Source organism: Eleutherodactylus coqui, chromosome 3 (genome assembly GCF_035609145.1).
Source record: "Eleutherodactylus coqui strain aEleCoq1 chromosome 3, aEleCoq1.hap1, whole genome shotgun sequence".
NCBI lineage: Eukaryota > Metazoa > Chordata > Amphibia > Anura > Eleutherodactylidae > Eleutherodactylus > Eleutherodactylus coqui.
This window is the reverse complement of record NC_089839.1, coordinates 265357536-265382268: the sequence shown is the minus strand read 5'-3', so window position 1 is coordinate 265382268 and position 24733 is coordinate 265357536. Positions and strand designations below refer to the sequence as shown.

Here is a 24733-nt window from a genome sequence, read left to right as displayed (position 1 = left end):
TAAGCTATGACTTGTCAATATTAATATAACACATAATTGTAGACAACTACTCAAGACTGAAGGGGTGGTCGTCTCAAAAAAGATGGCCAGCTTTCAAAGAACAGTATGTGATGGAATTGAAAATCTATCCCAGTTAATCCAGTCTAAATAATTGGGTGGTCTTTTGTTTGCAGTTGTCTTTTGAAGTGGTTTCACTGTATCTACGTTATGTTAGAATGTTCTAGAAGGAACAGTATAAAACTACTTACTCAATATTTTCTTCCTATTTTCTTCCTTTCTTCCTGCAGGTTTTTTATTATATGAAATTCAGTACATAGAAGAGTGAGATCTTCCTGAGTAATTGATGGTAAAGTTTCTCCCCAGCAATGTGGCCATCTTAGTTTGTCTGGAACTGGAGGGTTGTTTTAACCCATTAAGGACGAGGTCCTTTTTTTTTCTTTTTTTTTCTTCTCCACCTTTCAGAACTCTTTTATTTACCCATCAGCATAGATGTCTGAAGGATTGATTTTTTGCTGGAAGTGTTGTATTTTTCAATTGTACTACAACTAGAGATGAGCGAGCATACTCGTCCGAGCTTGATGCTCGTTCGAGCATTAGGGTGCTCGAGATGCTCGTTACTCGAGGCGAGCATCACACGGTACTCGTCTCGATTAAACGAGCACTGACCATTGAATTCAATGGAGCCGGCAATACAGCCGGCTCCATTGAAAGCAATGGGCTGCCGGCGAGCGCGGGATGAATTTTCGGGAAGGGCTTAAAAATTTAAGCCCTTCCCTGAAATTCATCCAGAAATGTGTAAAAAGTAAAAATAAAATATATACTCACCTTGTCCCAGCAGACGGAGTTCTCAGCTCTCATTCAGCTGAGAGCTACCCCTGATTGGTCCCTGCGTTGAGCCAATCAGAGGCAGCACTCACTCACCCATTCATGAATTCATGATTGGTGAGGCTGTGACCAATCAGAGGCAGCTCATTCAGCAGGCGGGGATTTTAAATCCCCACCTGCTGAATACTACAGAAAGCAGTTCAGGAGAACTGCCGGCCAGACGCGGCTGAACTCCGGCTGCAGCGGAAAGGTGAGTATACATTTTTTTTTTATTTTTACACATTTTAGGATGATTTTCAGGTAAGGGCTTATATTTTCAAGCCCTTCCCGAAAATTTATCCCGCGCTCGCCGGCAGCCCCTTTGCTTTCAATGGAGCCAGCTGTATTGCCGGCTCCATTGAATTCAATGGGCTAACATCGTTCTTCTCTGCCACAGCTGTTACAGCTGTGGCAGAGGAAAACGATCTTTATGCTGACAGTGCGGGGGGGGGGGGGGGGGTCTCACTCTTGCCACTATTGTGGCTTAATAGTGAGACCTCGGAGCCCGAAATGCAGCCCTGCATGTTGCTCCTCGCCTGCCCTATCCATTTCTGTGTTTTTTACATGACTTTGGTGATTTGCTAAGATTTTCACAAATGAAAACCTTAGCAGAGCACCAGTCATATATAAAAATGCTCGAGTCGCCCATTGACTTCAATGGGGTTCGTTACTTGAAACGAACTCTCGAGCATGACTGAAAGTTTGACTCGAGTAACGAGCACTCGAGCATTTTGCTGCTTGCTCATCTCTAACTATAACCTAAATTCTGCTGTCTTTTGGGGATCTCATTTCTATAGTATACATACTGCAGCAAAAATGACATGATAACTTTATTCTATGGGTGAGTACAATTATTACAATACAAAACTGACTTTCTTTTTCTGTACTACTTTTTTTTTACCAAAGATATTTTATTTTTTTTATTATTTTCTGCTGACATCTTCAGTCAGTCATAATCTTTTTTTTTTTTTTCCTTGTGCGAGGGCTCTTTTTTTGAGAGGCATCCTGTTGTTTCCATTGGTTCCCTTTTTGGAGTTTATATGACATTTTGATAGCTTTTTATTATATTTTTTTCTTAAAAATGGCGTGGCCAAAGAGGTGAAATTCTGGTGTGCTTTTTCTGACGGTATTCACTGTGCAAGGTTAATAATGTGTTATTTTGATAGATCAGACTTCTATGGATACAGAGATACCAAATATGTTTTTGGATTTCCTTATTTAGATCTTTTTAGTATAAGTATGGCAGAAGGGGGGGGGGGTGTAAATATTTATTATCTTTTTCTTTTTAATAATTAATAAAGCTTTTTTAAATTAGTTTTTACATTTTTTTGCCCCCATAGGAAAAATGATTTGATCACTCCTGCAACTTTATGTAATACCGTAGTATTACATGATACCGCAATCTGGCAGGCAGTCTATCACGCCACGTGACTTGATAGTTAATCTGCCATGGCAGCCATAGGGTCCTACAGAAGGTCCCCAGCTGAAAACAGCACCCTACAATCTCAGAATTGATACTGGCATTTAAAGGGTTAACAGCTCCGATTAGTGGCACTGCTGATCTTAGCTGTTACAGCATGTGTCAGCAGTAAGAAATAGCTGACACCCACATTGTATGGAGTGGGATCGACCCCCGATCCCCCTCCATATAAATCCTAAAGATCCATAACGTAAATGTACGCCCTGTAGCGTTAAAGGGCTAAATAATTTCTGTATTAGTATTATATAAGTAAAAGCGGGTATGTTTATCATACTGATGTTGTGTGTTCTGGGATAAGTGTAAGAGCACTAAAGAAATTGCTCTGCAGTGAATGAATGTGCAAATGTAAACATATTACATGTATTATTAAGGGTAGAAGATGAAGAGCGAACTTTTCAAAAGTTTTGTTTGGCCAACTTAAGGAATTTGGGCAAAAAGTTCAAGTTTGGTTTTAATTACTTTGAACCGAAGCTTAACTTTACCAATCCCCTTAAAACTGATGTACAAGAGCCCTAAAAGTGATGAGGCCAAGGAAGGGAAAGAGGAGGAAGAAAAGGATGAGGGAAAGAAGGAGGAAGAGGAGGAAGAGGAAGGAGGAACAAGGGGTAGGAAGAGAAAGAGAAGCAGGAAGAGGAAGGGGAGGGGGAAGAGGAAGAGTAGGAGGTGGAGAATTCACTAATTTGGAAAAACAAATAGGAAAGACTCAAGGTCCAGCAGGGTCCCACTGTAAGCAATATCAAAGCCAAAATATTTGCCAAAAGCTACAATCCTGAGTGGATCCCCTTAAATGTAAACTTTTATTAATGACATAAAATTTCACCTCAAAAAGATATAAAAGGAACAGCTATGCTGTAGCAGCAGAAAAAAATAATATACAGACTAATAGAGTCTGAACATATAAACTACCTGCCTCGCTAAAAAACATTAGGTGTATATACACTTTATTAGGAACGGTGGAGCTAGCGCTCCCTCCACCGTCTCCAACACAATGGCTTATGCACACTGAGTTACTATGAGTTTTCTGCGACTACAGCATATCTGTTCACTCAGCACTAGATACAAACTTAATTTCCAGATCAAAAATGTTTTCAATATATCTTCTAAAAATGTGTTTAAATGCTGTTCAAATAGTCATGTTCACAAAACATAAAATACAAACAAGTGCAACCTAGGAGGATTTTCTGCCCATTCTTAGACAACCTTTTTCTAAGGAAGTCACCTCAGCAAATAGGCTAGCCGTTTGGCATTGGCCTGACTACTAAAAACCGTAGTGATCAGCTATTATATAGAAGGGAAGCTACAGCTGGATGCACACTTCCATTACAGGAATGACTGGGTCATCATGTAATGCATGGATGGGCCAAGTGTGCCCATCTGGTTCTCTCTAAAAGAAGAGTTTCTGAGTGCAGCATATACATAGATCTACTAAGACATAGGGATAGGAGTTGACATCTTGAAAGCATCCCTCTAAGGGCTTGTTCATATCGGTGCTAGGGATTTCCATTTCTCTGCTCCATTTGGGGAGCAGGAAAATGTCAACCCTTGGTGGAGCAGCAACAAACAATCCCAACTGACTATAATTGGGTCCATTCAGTTCCCGTCTGGCCATGCAACATTTTGCCGGATTTCACAGGATGAAATAGCGCTGCAGGCTACACTATTTTGTTCTTTTTTTTTTGTGGAAATCAGCAATAGAGGTTCGAAATGGAACCTTCAACACCCTAAAATCACCTTTTGATAAACCAATGGGACTACTAATGGTAGTTACAACTTTTAATGGTGTAGATCACTTTTATTCAGTCTGTGGCTCTACTGCTGTTGCACGGATTTAATTCCCAGCATGCAATATTATCTGCATATGTAGGGTACCACTGGTCTAGAATTTAACACATAAGGGGGCTGTTTTCTTGTGTTTTCTAGTATGACATATAATTGTCTTGAATCTTCACATCAATTTTGACACTTTGCCTTTTCACTAAAAAGTACTAGTACAACAGCTCATTACTAGGAACAATCATAATGATCAAAATAAAACACCACTGAAGCTAAAGTTACAGACAAATAGCGTTGAAGACAAAGCCCCCATGACTTTCCAGAATTCCAAATCGGCAGCATAACAAATTAAGGTCATTTAATCAAAGATTATTAAAATTCTATATAAAAACTTTACTCCCCTGGCCATAGAGTTTAAGAGATTCCTGATGATATAACATGAACCCCATTAGCACACAGCAATTAAGGTCAATTTACATATTTTAATTAAGAGCCACCCCATATAAAACAATTACGGTAATAAGCATACTAACTGGATTTCATAACATTTGGACATTTCTTTTCCCACTAGATAGACAGGAAGCCTTAATTTGCATTAATTAGCTCTGATCTGCATATGTTTGATAAGGCATACCCTTGCCACATAATATTATTTATTCCTGAATCTGCCAAATGTCACTATTGCTGAGGATGGGAAGATGCTTTCTTCACATGAGCTATAAATCTTTGTCTACTTTTACATTTCCAAAATATTTGATTGCAATATAAGTGGGGTTTTATATAGCAGAAGACATGAGAGATCAAATTATCAGTTAGGATTCTGGAAAGCTTTATCCTCAAATACCTAAGCAAATTAATAAAAGCCATTGTCTAATCAGTGTCTATTCTGCCCCTACTGTACCATACATTATCAGTGACTGTAACAGATTTAAGCCTGTTTGTACAGGACCATTAGGCCGGGTTCACACGGGCTGGAACTTCCATGCGGCAATTCCGCCTGAGGCTCCTAATGCCGGTATTAGCCAGCAAAGTGGACGAGATTTTGCAAAAATCTCATCCACACGCTGCGGCCAAGCCGCATGAAAAGTGAAGTGTGGCACAGAATTCAATTACGCAGCATGTCTATTTTTTTCTCTTTTTCGCAATGGCCTCTCTCCTCTCTATGGGGAGAGAAAGCCACAGCGAAATACTGACATGGAAACTGCTCCAAAACCCGCAGATTTTAAAGGCACGCTTCTTCCAGCGGAATTCTCACGTTTTTTCCGGTGCGGCCATTTAATGAGAATTCCACTGAAAGTCCGTCCTGTGTGACCCCGGCCTTACCAATCAGTGATGGCTGGAGTGCTCATGCCCCAGCAATTGTAACACTTTTGCTTGTATGTATCAAAGTGCTAAACTATTCCTGATTTGTCATACAATTGGTTTGATTGTAGTTTATGAAGGTTAAGGAAACAGCTGAGGATACAGCCATAATGGGCCATAATTTTTCATCCCCATTTATCTACTCTTCTCCAGTACACTACCATTCTTGGAATGGGAGACTTGGGCCACAATTCTCCTGATACTTGGACATTCCAAAGGTGAAACATTAACTTATCTGACTCTAGGTGATATACCTGTACATTTCACAGCGATTTTAGGACTAGCAGTACCAGAAAATACAAAGTGGGCCACAAAAATGAGCCCAGCACCCACTCTTATGAAAGCTGTCCAAAAGAAAATCTGTGTTGCCCATAGCAACCAATCACAGTGCAGCTTTCATTGTACCTCAGCCGTATAAGAAATAGCAACCAATCACAGAACAGCTTTTATTTTACCATAGCAGTATAAGAAATGGCAACCAATCAAAGCGCAGCTTTTATTTTACCTTAGCAGTATATTTATGAAAGCTGTCCAAAAGAAAATGTGTGTTGCCCATAGCAACCAATCACAGCACAGCTTTCATTTTACCTCAGTAGTATAAGAAAGAGCAACCAATCACAGCACAGCTTTAATTTTACCTCAACAGTATAAGAAGTGACAGCTGAGCTCTAGCAACCAATCACAGCGCAGCTTTCATTTTACCTTAGCAGCATAAGAAATGAAAGCTGTGCTGTGATTGGTTACTATTGGCACCAAAACTTGCTGGGGACATTGGGGAGTGTTTGATTTTTAATTACGCCAGTATTCGTCGTCTGGTGCTGAAGAATGCTCCTGCAAAATTTCACACAAATCGGACCAGAACTGTGGATTTGTATATGACACAAACAAACAGGTTTTGCATTTTAGATATACGATCTATGACATATTCTATAGATTGCTATTATACAAGGGCCAATTATAAAAATACATTGTTAAAGGGGCTATCCCACAATCTGACAATTTCTGAAAAATCACTATAGACTAAAAACATGCTGCAATAGACAGATCTATGCCAAAATGAACTTACCATGAATCCCCATGGCACATATTAGACTTCTCTATATGTAACTTCGCACATATTAGACTTCTCTATATGTAACTTCGCACATATTAGACTTCTCTTTATGTAACTTCTCAGTGACTGCTTCTAAAACTGCATTTCCAGAAGCATTCAGGGTATGCTCTGAGCTCCAGTCACCTCTCACTATCATCTTCCCAGTTGTGATCAATTTGCCCCCAGTATCTTACCCCACAAAACAGGGTCCCCAATCCCCACAACATCATATCCATAGCCAGTTGCCAAGTCGTGAAATAGTAATCACTGCTTCACAAGATTCACATAACCAACCTCCTTTATGACATCCACAAACACTGTAGGCAAATTTATATTCCTGCACTATTCTTGCTTCTTACTGTATCTAAACTGTATAAAACTTTAGTCATTGCCATTGGAGCATCTAGGAGCTAGGTCTGGTGCTCTGATGCTGTTTTACATGTAAGGTCTTCGGTATGGTCACACGGGACCGGGGCTTTCCAAATTGGAAATGCCTCCTGACAGCTCCGGTGCTGTATGAGGGCCATGGCACTTTCAAACAGGTGATTGGCAGGGAATCTAGGAGTCAACCCCCTCACTAGTCTGAAATTGATGGCCTATCCCAAGGATAAGTCATTAGTATGTGAATCCCACAAAACCTCTTTAAAATCTTAGTCTGTGGCAAGTTTTTCTTTTGCTCTTAATCAACTAGCTTGCACTTAAATTACATAGGGAAAAATTTACTAAGGCACACTCTTCATGCATCCAGCGCATCCTCGCACATCTAACCTGGCGTACATTGCTGACATAATGTACATTAGTTTATGTGATAACTGTACATACATATGTTGGTCCAGGGTGTGCACGCCCTTTCTGACAAGCCCTGCCACTTTTTACAAAAGTGGTGAGGCCAGCGCAGAAAAAAAACCTAAGAATCCATAGCAGGCGTCTGTCTTCGGATTCCGCAGCAAATACCGCCCATAGCATGCAATGGCAAAGAGATTTTTCCTGCACACAAGTGGAAATCAATTGCGATTTTCCATTCGCAGCATGTTCTATTTTAGGTGGATTCCATGCGGACGACTTCCATTGAAGTCATTGGAAGCCGTCCAACCCACGGCCCTTCCGCAATCATCATTGCGGAAAGGTCACGGCATCTGTGTCATCGCCTAGTGACAGCGCGGAAAAATCTGTACTGCCATCTGCAGTACTGATTAAAAAGATTCTGGATAGGTACGTGGGGTCACCAGCTGAGCACAGGGTCGGATTCCACTGCGGGATCCCGCATGTGGAATCCGACCCATTTGTGTGCGGGTGGTCTTAGATTATTAACAAATAAGAGGAAATATGCCTGAAATCTAGAGATGAGTGAGCATACTCGCTAAGGACAATTGCTCGATCGAGCATTGTCCTTAGCGAGTATCTCCCCGCTCGGGAGAAAAGGTTCGGCTGCCGGAGCGGGTGACAGGTGAGTTGCGGCAGTCAGCAGGGGGGATCGGGGGTGAGAGAGGGAGAGAAAGATCTCCCCACCGTTCCTCCCCGCTCTCCCCCGCAGCTCCCTGCCCCCCGTCGTCCCCCGAATCTTTGCTCCCCAGCGGGCAGGTACTCGCTAAGGGCAATGCTCGATCGAGTAATTGCCCTTAGCAAGTATGCTCGCTCATCACTATTAAAATCCCATTTCAAATAAAACATAAAGGACCTGAAGACATGCTGTATAAATTAGTCTTTGTTCACATTACATAATAGAAGTAAATAGTATCACTTTTTAAACACATTTGTATCTTTTTTTTTCTCACTTACAGTAGTTTCAATTAACTTTGCCAATTTTCTGTCATGAACATTCACAACATGACACCAGTGTGCAATATTATCTGAATTACATAGAACTTTTAGGCATACATGAATCTCTGGCTCGCTTTGTAATAATGAAATCTAAGGGAAAAGCACGAACATCAAAAATAATGTAGGAGTGGGAGACATTGCAAGAGAGTGATGGAAGATTTCTAGTTGTCACAATTTAATTATTAGAAACACATATGAAAGGACATCACATATTGGACAATCATTTCAGACGCCCACAGACTTGTCAGAGGAATTGAATAAACTAATCTAAAAAAATACCGTCAACCAATGTGATGAAGCACAGTGCTGAAGCAAGAATCATTTGTATGTGATAAATAAACAGCTTAAGAGCTGGAAGATATTTGCAAGTGTTTAGTTTAATTTTTGGCTCACCTGGAACTAAACTATCTTTCTAAAAGTAACTAAATACTTTTCCCCTTTTTTGTGTCAAATGAATATTAAAAAATTGCTGTACCAACCTTAAAAGTCGCTAAGCCTACAGAAGATAGCTTGCCAAAGTAACATGCTACATAAAAACTGATAATATTTATACGTATATGTTCTATAGTTCTAGAAGATTTCAAAACTGGAGATATGTGATATAAGTTAAAGGCTATGGAAGGCTTTTGTGCATGAGAAATTAATACACGCATATCTTACTAAGTCCCTGCAGAAAAAAACGCACTTTAGTTTTTTTTGCATTGAGTTTTCCTTCTCGTGCATTTAGAAAGCCTCATACTTAGTTTACAGGCTCTCCTACATTCAGGTTTCTGGCCAGGGGGCATTTCCAGCACTGATAAGTTAGTTTCTCTCATGGAAGCCCACAGGCTCAGCACCTCCACTCAATAGTACACAACAATCTCTCCATCCTTGCTCTGAGTAGCTGTTGGTTCTGTTCCCTATTACTGCTGATACATGCAGGAAATTAGCCAGGAATGAATTATAGTCTTCTGTTTCATTCTCCTTTCAAGTGTTCAGTATTCCATAATAAATTATCCTTTTGATCTGATATTGTAATTACTTACTTATATCAATGTTACAAACACACATAGAAAGTTTCATTAGATTCTAAAAACTGCTTCTAGGTGCTTGATTTTTTTTGACAATGAGTTGTATATTTGATGGCAGATATGCCTTGTGTGCAATTCTAAATGCCCTTGCTTTAAGTCATAACTTATAAAACAGTTGTGGCGAACCTATGGCTCAATCTTTGGGCATATGTGCCGTTCGTTACTTGTACTATTAAAATAAGGTGATCAGACATCCCGATTTAGGCAGGACAGTCCTACTTTGTCCCTTGGGCCCCTAAGTGGGACAGCCTTTTGTCCCTCTGTCTGGATGTTTGTCCCGCTTTTGGGACGTCAGGTCACCATGATAGTCATTACTAGCTGGGGTGCTGTGGCAATGTTACAGGTGCACATACTGACAGAAGTATGTGCACCCAGGTTCTTGTTCCCCTAACCTCTCTTCCTTGGTTCTGCAGTATGTAAGTTGTTAAAACAGCCATGTTTTACAGAACTGCCATAAGCTACAATAAAGTTATAGCATAAAGTATCTCCAAAAGGAAAACGGAGCCGGTAGTTCTCTAAAAATGATATGCTTTTCTTTATTAAATAAACTATGCCATTACATATCCCACTTAAAAAGAAAAGGCTGGAGGACGCGTTTCAGCTCGTAGCGCCGAGCCTTGGTCACACAGGGGTCAGGAAACTTTCAGTCTTCCAATACATAATTCCCAGGTATGGCCTCAAAATGCACCATTACGACTTCGCTATCACTGTTACCGCACTACACATTTCTCCTCTGACATGAAAAATATATGTGAGCAGCCTGACAAAAATGTCTATGATCAGATTGTTGGGGGCTACACAAAATGGTATTGCAGGCTACATGTTGCCCGTGGGCCACAGGTTGTGCACCCCCGTGTTAGACTATTCCATGAGACAATTATATAATAATAATCTTTATTTATATAGTGCCAAACATATTCCGCAGCGCTTACAAAAACAGGGGGATACAGAAAGACAAAACACAAAAATTATGGTTGCATAGTAATCAATTGAAGGAAACAGTAGATGTGAGGGTCCCGCTCCAACGAGCTTACATACTACAAATAATGGGGTGATACTAAAGGTAAAGGGGCTGGAGATGTGCACAGTATGGCGAGGTGGAGAGTGTGGGATGCTATACACACAAACAATGGTCAGACATTAAGCCGTGTGGTGGGTGAATTGTTGTGACTGCAGGGGGCGGTTAATGGCTGCTAGCAGGGTTGCAGTCACTAGGACAGGGAGCACGTTATCAGGTGGAGTACAGAGGGGTTTGGTTTACGGCATATGCTATGACTCCCTAAAGAGGTGCGTTTTTAGATCACGCCTGAATTTTTATGAATCAGGGATTGCGCAGATAGTTTTGGGTAGCGCGTTCCAGAGGACTGGTGGTGCTCTGGAGAAGTCTTGGAGGCAGGAATGAGAGGTTCAAATTAAAGTGGCACTCAGTCTGATTTCGTTAGCAGAGCAGAGGGCCCGGGCTGGGTGGTGGATTGAGACGAGAGAGTCAATGTAGTGTGGCACAGTGCTATTTAGAGCTTTATGGGTGAAGGTAGTAAGTTTAAATTGAATTCTGTATTTGATGGGCAGCCAGTGCAGTGACTGCCACAGGGGAGAGGTGTCAGAGTAGTGGCTGGACAGGAAAATGAGCCTGTCTGCCGCATTCAGGATGAATTGAAGGGGTAGAGTTTGGAGCAGGGGAGGCTGATTAGCAGCGAGTTGCAATAGTCGAGGCGAGAGTGAATGAAGGCAACAGTGAGCGTTGTTAGCATGTCCACGGTGAGGAAAGGGCTGATTCTTGCGATGTTCTTGAGGTGCAGCTGACCTGTTCAGGCCCCAGATTGGATGGTGGGTAAAGGAGAGATCAAGGTTGAATATAACCCCAAGGCAGCAGGTGTGCTGTCTGGGAGTTATGGTGGTGCCACACACTGAGATAGAGATGTCAGGATGAGGTTGGTTAGTAGAGGGTGGAAACACCAGTAGGTCAGTTTTAGAGAGGTTTTGTTTTAGGTAAACAGAGGAAATAGTGTTAGAGACAGCAGACAGACAGTCGGTGATGTTTGGAGGAAAAGTGCAGAGATATCATAGGAAGAGGCGTATAACCGAGTTTTGTCAGCGTAGAGGTGCTATTGGAGGCCAAATCTCCTGATGGTTTGTCCAATAGGGGCTGTGTAGATGGAGAAAAGGAGGGGACCAAGGGCCGAGCCCTGGAGGACCCCAACAGCAAGAGGAAGAAGAGGGGAGGTAGAGCCAGCAAAGGAAACACTGAATGAGCAGTCAGATAGGTAGGAGAAGAACCAGGAGAGAGCAGTGTCCTTAAGACCAATAGCGCAAAGCATACTAAGGAGGAGTTTGTGGTCAACAGTGTCAAATGCTGCAGAGAGATCAAGAAGGATCAATAGAGAGTAGTCACCCCTCGATTTGGCTGTCAGGAGGTCATTTGCCACTTTTTGTAAGGGCGGTTTCTGTTGAGTGTTTAAGCTTTGTATATAAACATGCTTGCTCAACACTTTTCTTTTCTTGATTCAGACTATAGTGATGCCAAGTCCAGGATTTATATTTTGTTGTCTTTGTTGGATTTCTTTAATATCTGCCGGCTACTGTCTTGTATACACATACCATAACCATCATATTCTGCAGGCTATGTATGCATTATGCATAATGAGCATTAACCTTACATTTTATGTCTCATATAATAGCTAAAAATCTCTACTCAGTTCCCCTGTTTCTCTTCATTTACCAGGATTGACATGGTGCAGTTCTTACATTTTGTTTATCACTGCAAAATCAGGCAACATATGTCTGTTTTAATAGCTCCCTGTTAAACAACTGTCTTAAATGTTACGATAAATAGAGCAAAACACTTATATAAAATGTTTAAGTTGATGCTCTATTTCCACATTTAAATGTTGAACATATGCCGGCAATCTAAGCACTATTACAGGAGGATATAAACCTTAAATGAAAGAAATTACACCAATCCTTGTCAGAAATGACTTCCCTATACAAAGCATATAGTTTGGAGTTAACAAATTGACTAGCAATCTTTTCAGGCTTTCGTTAGCCAATTGAGATTAAATAGACGTTAAACAGTAAAATGTTTAAATTTCCTTTTTGCAAATCTATTTTTATTAAGTTTTATATCAAAAATGTAATAGACAGATAATTGGCATGCAGGCCAAATGAGCATCCAGCCATAGGATGTACAATAACACTAATGAGAATAATAGCATAGGCTGAATTATCAACATATATACCCATTAAACAACAGGTTATCTCAGTAGAAATCGCTAAAAACCATTGAAAATAGCTTATAACTAAAAACATGTTACAAGGGGAAATCCATGGGTGAGATGAGAAAGCGTCCTTAGCAAATCAATTGAAATACCTGTAAAGTAGCACAATAATGAAAATCATGGTAGCGCTGTTGGTCATGAGAAAAAGAGAACGGAGGGGAGGGGGGGGGGGGGTAAGAACTTTTAGCAGTTTAGCAGCAAGACTGTTTAGTGGACTGAAAAAGCAAAGGTGGAAGCCAAAGAAGAACAGTTTCAGGGGTTAGTGTGAAATTGGTGTTGCGGATTTGATTAATACCAGTGTTAACCTCAGTCCAGAAGATTTTAACGATTGGGCACGTAAATTATATATGTGAGGGGGTTCTCACTGCCGCTCCACATCTTCAACACACATGCAAATTGGATAATTTGGATTTTGTCAGCTGATAAGGGGAACTTATACCATCACATTAAAAACTTGCCGGAACATTCATGTACCCCGATACATCTAGGGAAGGCATGTGATTTGATATATAGGATATTCACTAAGAAAATCTCAAGACAAATACAGGGTTTAAATTGGCTAGAAAACTTTCTTCTACTACCTAAACCAACCTGAATGCATTATAGCTAAGATCTACAGAGGCCTTCTGCTCAACTACGCCCAACCTTAGTTAGATTTTTGGGACTGGAATCAGTGCTGCACCTGTCAATGGACTGTGCCTGGTATTGTAGCTAAGCTCCATTCAAGTAAATAAGGGGTGTGAATCCCAATTGTACTTGACACACTCTATGTATAGCAATTAGTGCCGTTTGTTTAAAAACAAAAGCTAGCCCGCTTTTAAAGTGTGGCCACTGTTTTTATATTGTTGAATTTAATTGACTCTGTATACTTACTAAAATCTATGATGGGTAATAAAATAATTTAATTAATTAATTAATTAATTAATTGATGTATCACTATATTATTTATATTATGTATCCTCAAGATGCTAACGACAAAGATAAATGTAACATATTTTTCGCTCTATAAGACACACTGGATGATAAGATGCATCTCCTGTTTTAGAGGAGGAAAATAGGGAAAAAATATTTTGAACACATCCAGGGACAGTGCAGGGAATAGTGTCAGGCGACGGAGCAGAAGGAGCAGCAGCAATTGTGTATGGCAAGAGGAAGGGAAGAAGCCGATTAGTGCAGGCGGGGAAGCAATAGCAGTTCCCACCGGCACTCACCACCAATCAGCGGTACGTATGGGCGGCAGTAGGAAGGAAAGAACTGCTAACTGATCGCACACTTGTTCACGCGATAGCAAGTTTGTTTATGCAACCGCAATTTAGTTAGCGTATTCACGATAGGGCAAACAAATGCCGATAGCGATGAATTTCGGCATGTTCACTTTATAAGATGCACTGATTTCCCCCCCACCACCACCACCTACTTTGAGGGGTAAGAAAAGTGCGGTATATAGATCCATATATCTATATCTCCATCTGTCGATGATCACTGTGAATAAACAGTGCTCATTAACCAGATCCTCAAAATATGATCACATACTGCATGTTACCACAAATATAAATTTCACTAATAATTTCATGGCAGACAGTGCATGTAAGAAGGGTAATTAGTATGAAATACATTTCCAGAATGTATGCTTAATTCCATTTTTGCTTAGTTAACCTGATAAGGACCATGCGCCATAAATATACAGCGCTTGGTTCCAGATGATAATAAATATATACAGTGCAGAATAAAGCACTTGCAATCAGTGACAGCTGAGGACCTGGAGGAGAAGAAATAAGCACTTTTTAAGCACTTCTGCCTTCTCTTTTGCAAGCTACACAGCAATAAATGAAAGCTATGATGAGAAAAAAGGAAGTGGAAGTGCGGTTTCCACCATTCAACCTGGCGATCACATGATTGCAGGGTACCCTCTAGCATGGCAGAGCTGCTGCCTCTTCGCAGTCCCAGACCCACTTTGCCAGTGACTATTGTCAATGTAGGGGAATTTTTTTTCCCATGTAACTGGGACCCCTGTGGAGGCTTCTTCTATGGATGCACCAATTAGAGTGAAAAAGTGTGAAATTAAAAACAAAAAAGGGGTGCGAATGTCCTCCAGAGGTCTTATTTGACATCAAGAAAGATAATAGATGTTAAAAAATTAGTTACAAAAATAAGTAAAAATTATTTTCAGCATAAAATAAAAATATATCTACAAAAAGAAAATAACCCACCGCCTGTGCTAACCTAAACCCCTGGCATATCCACCTTGTAATCTGAAACTGTACAAATTATAATTTGATCAAAACATCTGAAACAAAATGATGAACCCATTCCTGTACTTTATTTTAGCATAGATATGCTCATTATAAAACTAAAGACCAATAAATGTAAAAAAAAATGCTTTGTAAACATTACACCTAATAACACAAAAAAGCAAAAACAATTCAGTGAAGAAAGGTATAAAAAATAGCCCCCAATGTTACAAACAAATGCAGTAAAGATAATTTTGGTAGCCCAAGAAGAAGAAAAAGGGCCCTAAAATCACCACATGTAAAAAATCACTAAAAAGTGTCTATCCTTTAGGTCTGAAGCACCCTAGCGCTTATGGTGTTAAAGGGGTTGTGCCAAGAACACAACCCTTGTTCATATCTCCTATTAGGGCACATATATGTCATAAAGGAGGGTTCCCCATTTGCGACTTTCCATTATGACCCAGAATATAGAGACTCTCTGTAAGAGCGGCTCCTGTTTTGGTGGACTTTGAGTGGTCCTTGTATCATAGGACAGCCATTCATATCATGTAATATTACATTTCCCTTGAAGCAGCCACTGTAGGGAAAAAATAATGGTCACTTACAGCACCCCCAACAAAATTATCTGTTTGCCAGGAGTCTCAGAAGCAGGATTTGGGACATTCATCTGTTTGTTCCAGGCACTGCATGCCGAAGGGGCAGTTTGTTCCATGAATGCTTACATAACTGCCTAAAGACCCTTTTTCACATCACATAGAGAGATCCACTATACCAAACTCCCTTACAAATCAGAAGAAGGGTCAGATTGTAGAACACGGTAATGCTAGATATTGTTTCCTCTCCCTTGTGCCACAATACTCAGCACCTTTGATCTAAAAAGTCATACTGGAAAGCAGATGTCTCATAAGTGATATGAAAAGGGCCTTGCTCTGCAAGCTATGGTACTTGCCTGATTTGCTATATGAATGACCACCATTTTTAACATGTAGATATATCCACCATATCCAAGATATGCATGCCCACTTTTAAATTAGTTGCATATTTCGTTATCATTGCACTTGCTGAATATATCATCCATAAGATCTAAGAGGTAATGTGTGCATTGACCTATTAGAAAAATACCCTAGAGGCAAGTGATTGACACCAAATGGGGTTATCTTCTGCAAGACATTTGGGTCTCTCATGCATTGTTCATTTGCGTCCATAGCTGTAACTCAGATTTCTGACACAGATAGGAAAAGTAAGTAACAATGAGGTTAATTTAAAAATCATTACTTGTAAGTGTTCAGAGAGGGAGACTTGTGTGGGAGGGGGGCATTGATCAAAACTACTCCAGTGTATAAAAAAGTTGCCCAATAGAACCATTTTAGACATTGCTTTTCTTTTTGAAGTAGTAATGAAAAATGGAATTACATTGTTAGGTATAGTTATTTAAAATGGTTTTCCCATCAGGACAAATGCTCTCTCTTAAGGCATATGCACATCATAAAGTTGGGTCCTATGAGCCAGAGCAAGGAGCTAATGACAAACAGCTGCACCCACTCTGGCAGACTCAAGCCATATATGAACTATATGGTGGCCATTTATCTGATTGACCACCATGTAAGGGCTCAGTCACACGGGCACATCGGCACCCGTACACCGGCGCCGATGCGCCCGTGTGACTGACAGTTAGAAAACAGCCGTACCTGAAGACGGGCGTCTCTCTCCAGCGCTGATGAAAGAACACATGACCGGCAATGAAGCCGGTCACATGTTCCTCCTCCCGGCGCTGCAGAGAGACGTCCGTCTTCAGGTACGTCCGTCTGCTGGCTGCAGTAACACAGGCGCCGATGCGCCCGTGTGACTGAGCCCTTATACAGTATTTGCTCTGTAGCAACTACTACAGTAGAAATGAGCAGCCGCCTGGAAAATCGGGTCCGGACCACAGCAATTAGCTTATTGCTGTGGCGGGTCTCATATTAGAAGGGTTGTCTTTGATTAGACAACCCTTTTAATACTCTTCTTTCTTGAGTAAGTTAGGGCTCAGTCACATGGTCGCATCGGCGCCCGTGTTACTGCAGCCAGCAGACGGCCGTACCTGAAGACGGCCGTCTCTCTGCAGCGTCGGGAGGAAGAACATGTGACTGGCTTCATTGCCGGTCATGTGTTCTTTCATCAGAGCTGGAGAGCGATGTCCGTCTTCAGGTACGGCCGTCTTCTAACTGTCAGTCACACGGGCGCATCGGCGCCGGTGTACGGGTGCCGATGCGCCCCTGTGACTGAGCCCTTAGAAAGAACAATGCCATTATATGGTCAGAATGGGATGGATTCTATTTTATGTTAAAACACCACAATTTTTTATATAACAAAGAAGCTTTTCAACCTAAAATACAGACATTAAACATAAACCAATATAAACTGTCTATAGGGCGCACACACTGCTTTACTGTACTATTTTTGTGTAATAACAACATTTGGTCAACTCAAGTGGTTTATTGATTAAGAAACATTTGCTCTCATATTAAAGGATTACATACATGCTAAAATAAATTCTGTAAAGATAACCAATTCAGCACTCTGGTTGTTCATGCGCTATCCAATCATTTCTCCATTACGCCAACTTAATATATATTGATCATGTATCATAAAACCACTTAAATCTAAACAGCACTGGTTAGAAAAGAAGAACAAAAACTATTGTGTGCCATGATTTATTTTCTTAATTTCCTATTTAGGCTCATTAGACCTTTATGAATGTTGGGTTATGATAGATTAACCATGGTCCTGCATATAATTAGTTTATTATGGTCATTTGTGATTGATGGCAGATAATATGATACACTGACAATCAGAATTGTTGTCTAATGTTTGAAATGCCATGTATATATGCATTTTAATAAGTATGAAAAATAGAAAATAAAAGAACTGTTTAGCAAAAATAAAGGTAAGAAATTTATGAAACATACACAGCAATTTTTTAGAACTTTTTCAGCAGAAATTAGCTCTAGGAGTCAGGTTCTCTTGTGATACGTTTCACAGGAATGTATTTCACATAAGAGAAGCGAAAACAATATTTATTGAATAATTCTAGGTAAAAGTATACAACTAAAATTAGGTTAACTGACAACTGGTTTTTATTTGTCGTACCTATATTATAAAAAACAAAAGGCAAACAATAACTCGGAATGCATAAATGGAAATCTTCATATCTTAAGGCTTCATTCACATGAGCATGTATTTGTGCATGCGTATGTGCGCACAAAATCACCCGTCTTGCAAAAGATAGGACATGCGTGCACCGCATATGTCCGTGCTGTGCATAAATATTCCCCGCAGTGAGTCGCCTCATCACTGAACACTGTGACAGCACTGTCACAGTGTTCATTGTCAAAGGGACTCTTTGCGGGGAGTAAAGAATCCCCTGCCACAGCTGTCACAGCTGGGACAGCTGTGGCAGAGGATCTCGATGTTCTCCCATTGCTTTCAATGGGGCCGCCGCTGCTGTCGGTGGCCACATTGAAAGCAATGGGATGTCAGCAACCTTTGCAATGATCTTAAGCATAAGCCCTTCCCTGAAAATCATCCTGGCTTGTCTAAAGAAATTTAAAAAGTATATACTCACCTCTCCGCCGCTGTTGGGGCTCGGCGCTTCTAGACGCTTGGCTCGCCATCACTGTAGTTAAGCTCTTTCAGCAGGCGGGACCAATATTACACAACAGTTGAGTGAAACCTTTTGTCACTCCACTTGTTTGGTCCTTATCCACCTAGTAAAGTGGCAATCAGAATATATGCTTTTTCTAATACCTTCTTATTTTATATGATGTGTATGCGTGTTTGTTCTTCTTTATTTTAAGTATTACGAATAAAAGTTATATTTTAAACCTACTAGGGTCCATACAGTAGGTTTTGGCCAAATTTTCTTTTGGACTAATACTGCCCCTGTGAAACTCTCTTTCAGCAGGCGGGGATTTAAAATCCCTGCCTTCTGAAAGGGCTGCATCTGATAGGCTGAGCACTCAGCCAGTCACAGGCAGCACTCAGCCATTCATTGAATGACAGCTGAAGATTGCCTGTGATTGGTCACAGCGCTCAGCCAATCACAAACAGTTCTCAGCCATTCAGTGAATTCAAGCACCTAGATAGACCAAGCCCCCCAACAGTGTTGGAGAAGTGAGTATATGTTTTTTTTTTTTTACACAAACTAAGGACGATTTTCACGGAAAGGCTTATATTTCAAGCCCTTCCCCAGAAATCACTGCTGTTGGTGCCTGCAGCCCATTGCTTTCAATGGGGTTGCCTCAGCAGTGGCAGCCCCATTGAAAGCAATGGGGATCGAGCTTCGTTCACGTATTTTTTTGCACATCCGTGCAGCTCTGTTTTTTGTGCAGCACAGATGCGTGCCGAACAACGCACACGTGAACGAGGCCTAAGGCTTAATTCACATGGGCGATTGCAATTTTGGTCAGTGAAAAACTTAACTATTAAACTGTGCATGTCTATGCATTTTATATCAATTTTTTTTCAGTTTATTTCTTTTAAATGCATGAGTATCATTCAACTGCTTTTTTTTTATCACTATGAGGCCTTAGTCAGACAGGCGTTTTTTTGCGCGATTTGCGCATCGCATGTCGCATGCGCAAATCGTGTGACCGGAGGCGAAAAATCGCGGGAAAAATCTGCACCTAGCCGCGTTAATCGTCGCAGCAAAACGCCCGTCTGACCGGAGAAAAATCGCCGTGCGCATCAAAATGCGCATGAAACTTCGTCTGACTGGCGAAAAAAATGATTTTGGTGCGCACATAAAATGCAGAACGCAGATAGGCGCAATCTGCGAATCGTCGTGTCCTATAATTTTTCGCATATGCGCATAAAAAGCGGACATGTGACCGATACCATAGCGAACCATTGGTTCTATATATGCGCAAATCGCATGCGCATGCGCAAATCGCGTGAAAAAACGCCCGTCTGACTAAGGCCTGAGTATGACAATCATATCAGACAAAAGGACTTGTGATCTAAAACTATGACAATGAATATCAAAAGAGGTCAATCAAAAATGTTATAATATGATAATGAAAGTATTAAGAAGTGTGAGAATATATAGATCTAATAGATGATTCCTATAGTTTGTCACATCTGGTGCACATAAATGTATTTAGTATAGCATAAATATTATAGTATATAGTATGAAACAAGTGAAACTCTTGGAATTAACTGGTTTTCTGCATTAATTAATAAAGAAGGAATGATAGTTATCCGAGTCATAATTATGAACAAACACGATCTAAGAAAACCAACATGCAAACAGTTGTACTAATCACATGCTTTATTAATAAGTAGAAAGGTGAAAAAGAACAAAAATAGGGGTGGGGCTACCTGAATAGGTGAGTGATTTGGAAAAATTAGTAGAGAAAAGCACAAAAGATGTGATTCTTCTCTGTTGTTAGGATGGTGAGTTATGTAAGAAGACCTAGTTGTTTGGGTGCAGCCAACCCAATGACAGTCACACTGGCAGGTGAGACTATTCTGATGGATTAGTGAAGAACAAAATGTGATGAGTGTAGGCACTGTTGACCGAAATATAAAGTTCAGTACAATACAAAAAGTAAGCTCAGCCAGCTCTGCCTCTCTGCCAGGTACACCATGCGCATACTAACAGCCAACACAAGGTATATCCCCAACTATATCTGAGGAAGGGGCATTGGCCCAAAACGCCTCTTTTTTTGCTGGTTTAAAATAAAAGAAACTTTTTGTATTGTACTGAATTTTAGATTTTGGTCAGCTGCACCTACACCCATCACATTTTATTCTTCACAAACATGTATTTTATTGAGAACGTTCAGTAAACATGCATAGTATAGGGAGAAAAAGTAAATGAGCCTTTGAGTCAATGACATTTACAAGAGTTTATTGGCAAAATGTGCTTGAGTAAAGGAGATGAGTCTCTCATTAGAAGTCTCAGTTACACAGGTGTTTTGACCATTAAATAAAGACACAGAAAGCCTGGTTACTGACAAATGTGTTCTCCTCAAGAAAGATTGCCTAGTGTGAACCATACCTGAATGCAAATAACTTTAGGTGATACTGTAGGATAACCTGAAGATGGCTGCGCATGCAAGGCATCCCAGAAATATTGGTGCTACTAAACGGGATCTATAGGTTATTAAATTCAAAAGTTCACAGATTTTTCTCCTTGTACTGCTGATGTTTACGCAGTGTGCTCAATAAAAGACATGACTGGTTCCATTGTTTGTGTATTATTAGTTTAGTTAGATTGTGTTTGTCTATAAATATGGCCTAGGTAACAATCAGACCACATTTTATTAGTAGTGAATAAAGAAATGCACGCAATTCCAAAGGGTTCATCTACTTTATTCAGCAACTGTTGCGTTTTATCGTAAAGTTTAATAGTATATTACAATGAATATTACTTGAAAACATTTCCAGTAATTATACTATGCATATCCTCAGTAAACTCATCTGCTGCTAATACCTTTTTTGTTTCACTCGTCTCCTGTAAATAAACAGATGCTGAGTGAATTCCCTTAATTATGAATCTTCCTTAGTAATTCAAGCACTTTATATTGACATTTGCCTTGGGAATTTCATGCGTAGATTCTTATAAATGTAACACCCTCTGGTGCCACAAGCAATGAAAGGTGCTACAAACATTAACAGCCAAATTCAATTTACTTTATTTATATTTTGGTCCTTCATTCAATAAATTAGGCGAGAAGCGAGAGTTAGATACCGGGAAACAATAAAGGACTACAGGTAAAATGAAAAGAACAGATAATCATTCCAAGGTGATGAGGAAGAAGTAGACAGTCCAATTAGCTCTGGAAATTTCAACAAAGTTTTCTATTAGTGACTATGCGAACTTTAAAGTTATTCAAAACTGCTACAGCACATCAGCAAATCAATATTGGGCCTAACTATACCAGGGCTATTGTCAAATAGTACATAGACCCAACAAGCCTGATGGATGAGAAGTGGAAAGACACAACGGATTAGCAATACTTTAATATAAAAAGCATATGCAGTTCGGATGACTTCTGATGTGCCAAGTTTTGAAATTAATTTTATATGTTGTGATACTGCACGGACTATAACACACAGCAATTGCAGCACTCTATGTATTTTTGATTGTCTGCATAGAGGTAGTGGCATGGAAAAAACACGTGATAGGATATTATTGCATATTCTATAAGCTAATCTCTACATAATATCTACTGAAAGGATATGTCAATTTTCTTAGCATTTTATGTTTTTGCTTTAATGCATCTAAAATGAAAGGTTAAGAGACTCAAAAAATTCTTTACTAAAATGTCCCACCGTTTTGTGTCTACAGCTACTTTAAGACCTATGTGTCTCTATGGTAACAGACTACAAACAAACCTTATGTAGTCAGATCCTGTACTTATTCTCACATGTGTTCCCTTCTTCTTGCTAGCCTACCAATGTATGATAGTATGGAACAGATGAAAGGGAGATGACTACAACAAGATTGCATTGGTTGTTTTGTAGTCTGTTACCACAGAAACACATTAGACTGCATAGGAGTTCCAGGCAAAAACAGTAGGAGATTATTTAATTCAAGCCTGATTCCAAAAGTGATTTTTTTAATGTAATGGGGACTTGAAGAAAACAGTTATAAAATTGAACATAATCTTTAAATAGTATGCCCACCTCTGAACCTCATTTTATAGCTTAGTTATAATCTACATTAAAAAATGTGCAACTTTGTAAAAGCATTGGGTTGTCTATAAATGTAAAAACACACAGAGCAGCACTGATGCAGCTGCAATGTGGCTTTAAACCATGGCTGTTGTGGTTTTTAAATTAACCCCTTGAGTGGCGGGTTTCCTACCACCCTGTCGTGCCCACCAGGGCAGGTTTTTTAAAATGGTCTAATCATTGAATTTCAACTAGTTTTGCAGTTGCGTCTCAAGAGCCATAAATTTTTCATTTTTCCATTGACATGGCCATATAAGGGCTTGTTTTTTGCGGGACAAGTTGTGATTTTTTAAACAGGGGGGAGGAAAAAAAATGGGGAAAAAAGAAAAAAGGGGCCATGTCATTAAGGGGTTAAATAATGTATTAACTTCCTTCTCTGGGTCATTACGACGCACATGGATACCACATGTGTGATTGTATTTTTGATTTTTTACAAAGTAAAGGGAGACAAGTGTTTTTTTTATTTTTTTAATAATTTTTTTACTTTTTTTTTTTTTATTTTTTTAAAATTTTTTATTTTTTTTGTCCCTTTAGGGGACTTCCACAGGGACTCATCAGGACCCCTGATCACATTCCGGGGGTCCAATGGTGACAGCCCTTTACATGCTGCAGTCACATAGACTGCAGCATGTAAAGGGTTAACACAGCAGAGATCGGAGGTTTTCTCTGATCTCTGCTGTAAGAGCTAGTACCTAGCTGTCCTCTGACAGCTAACAACCAGCTCTCCCTGCCACAGAGACCATCGGCTTGCTTTTGACAAGCCGATGGTCTCTATGGCAACCTATAAACAAAGCAGGACATTGCCGACATGTCGGCAATATCTTCTGCTGGTTTTTCAAAGCCCTTGCTTTGTTCTCTGTGGGTCTGTGCAGGCAGAGCACACTGTCACAGCTTGTGGCATTGTGCTCTGCAGCTCCCATAGTGATACATAGCCCGGAAATCTTCCGGGCTATGTTGCTATGAGCAGTGGAGCTCGTCCCCAGAAATCTTCCGGGCGTGCCACTCAAGGGGTTAAAGGGGTTGTCCAACTAAAAAAAAATGTTTTTAATTGAAAGGGTGAAATCTGTTGCGGATCCGCATGAAAAACTGCGTCAAAATCTGCACTAATGGTGTGAATTCACGATTTTTCAGTTTAGAACTGGAAACAGTTGAAAAGTTTATCATCAGATTCAGCTTGCCCTACAGGTCTCCTCACTCACCTCCTAAGTGTCTCCTCACACACCTTCTAGGTGCTCTCCTTAAGGAGAGAGGATACCCCTCACGACCCAAGTTTTAGGCCTTTCACTAGTCAAGCCAGAATCCTACTTTACACTGATAAGGGGCAAAAACCCCAAAACAGCGTGTGTAAGGAATCTGGCTTTGGTTTTCAATTCCCAATCATTGTTATAAAGACTTGCATAAAGGGTCAGACATTGATTTGCAGGAATGCTGCCATCCAATAGGTGGCGCTGCAGAGGTTTTGTTCCATCTTCCTTATTAACAGCCGAACTGAGATACTATAATGCAACAAGGTGTGTAGTAGTTTTTCCTCCATTGAATACTGTACATCGGGGACTTCCCAGAATGCAAATCACTAGAACAAACTCTATCCAGGCATTGAACAAGTAAGGAATGCTTTGAGGTTTCAGGAATGAAGCCTGCAGGATTATTAAGGCAACTCCAGAGTGTAATATTTTTATGTATAATACAGTCATAAGAAAAAATTCTATGGTTTTACATAGCAGGACATAAAAAGCATCTTATCCTTAGAAGGCCTTAAAATTAGGTAACTACAACCTCAGGTGAACAACAACTCATGACAAATTATATTGTGTCATTCTTTATTTTACCATTTCTTTCTATGCCATTGAAAGCCATCTATTACACTTCTGACTTACGGCCGTGGAAGTCTACTAGCCACTTCAGCTCGCATTGATTTCAATGGAAATGAAGACAGGTAGGGCACTTCTGCTGTGTCGCCTGTGATGGACATTTGGCCAGCTGCACTGACAGTGGGCTGGATGATCAGCTCACCACTGGGGATCCCATAACTATTGAAGACCTAT

General features: G+C 40.2%; 1 protein-coding gene across 1 annotated transcript in view; it reads right to left on the bottom strand.

Moving 5' to 3' along the window:
• Positions 1-24733, bottom strand: part of DPYD (dihydropyrimidine dehydrogenase) — a 1260313-nt gene that overhangs the window by 389222 nt on the left and 846358 nt on the right. The window lies entirely within an intron of this gene.